Genomic DNA, 1,490 nt, shown 5'->3' with positions numbered 1-1,490 from the left:
CCCGCGACAACAAGAAGACCCGCATCATCCCCCGTCACCTGCAGCTGGCCGTCCGCAACGACGAGGAGCTCAACAAGCTGCTGGGTGGAGTCACCATCGCTCAGGGTGGAGTGCTGCCCAACATCCAGGCGGTGCTGCTGCCCAAGAAGACAGAGAAGGCCGCCAAGACCAAGTAAACCTGCTGCTGCTGCGGCTGCTCGGCAACAAACACAACGGCTCTTTTAAGAGCCACACACTCATTACATCATGAGAGCATCAAATCCTCATTCTTTAGCACATTTTTCTGTCCTGATCGGTTTCGGGTGTACATCACTTCGGCCAACGGTGTTGTCTTAAAGTACTTTACAATGGAAAATCAAACTGCTTTGCAGTGATGGGAATTTCGGTTCTTTTGGCTACCAAAATGGCCCTTAATGAATTCTCATCTCCAGTCCCATATATTTGCAAATAGTAATGTTTCATGACAAATCCTCTTCAATTCAATGTTATACTTCCTTAATTTTATGTATTCTGTTATGAAAGGAGACATTCTTGTGTTTCTGTAATATTTAACAAACAAATGAACAGAATACTGTAAAGAAATCTGAACAGACCCATAGTAATTTAATCTTCTAAATTATCTTTAATCTCCAACCAGATGTTCTCTTACAGCTTATTATGAATATTTTAAACACATTTAAAAAACTTTATTTCTATTTTTCTGACAATGGCAGTCTTTTTTCTTCTTTTTTTTTTTTTTGGACTGCTGCTGTCTGTAGCTGGAAAGAATATGCTGTTATGCCCAGTAATAAATGCAACAGGTAGCAACAGGAAAAAAAATGTGCTATACAACCAGGAGAATCTGATCAGCAGCAAAAGCTGAAATAATCTGTGGCATCGCCAGACATCTTTCATAGTGATATTCAGATTGGACCAGTGAAAATTTTAGGGTGGCACACCAAAATTGGTTCTTTTGCCAACTCTGGTAGAGATCAGCCTGTGGCTGTGCATTGCGTCTATCATTTTTTTTCCATCTAAAAACAATTTGCATCCAACACTTTTACCTCAGTTGAGAAACGACTCGGATTCTTTAAAAAGATGATAAATCACGTGTTGTGCTGAAGCTTCGACTTATTTTCTTGGGGGTTCTATGGTCCATTTGCACTAGGGGGAGCTATAGCACTAGGGGGTGCTATAGCACCCCCTAGTGCAAATGGAGCATGGGAGCAATCTGGTGATAATCTTTTTTCCTCAGCTGATCTTATCCTTCAGATTATATACAACAGAAATGTTGGCATATTTAGTGTGAAATACTTTTGCCTGAAAGCTTTACATATGTTCACACACCAAGCATGTCAAATGAACATTAAAGGCTCAAATGTCAGGTTTCAGTATTCGTTAGATTCATGTTGATGTGCATGCATGTCCATTTCTAGGTTACATTTTTAATCAAATCCAACCATAAAGACAGGGGCACACTTCATAGACCAGGTAAAACTATTAGGTAATCT

The sequence above is a fragment of the Poecilia formosa genome, unplaced genomic scaffold (assembly GCF_000485575.1).
Source record: "Poecilia formosa unplaced genomic scaffold, Poecilia_formosa-5.1.2 Scaffold341, whole genome shotgun sequence".
NCBI lineage: Eukaryota > Metazoa > Chordata > Actinopteri > Cyprinodontiformes > Poeciliidae > Poecilia > Poecilia formosa.
The sequence above is the reverse complement of the archived record's forward strand: the minus strand, read 5'-3'. Positions refer to the sequence as shown.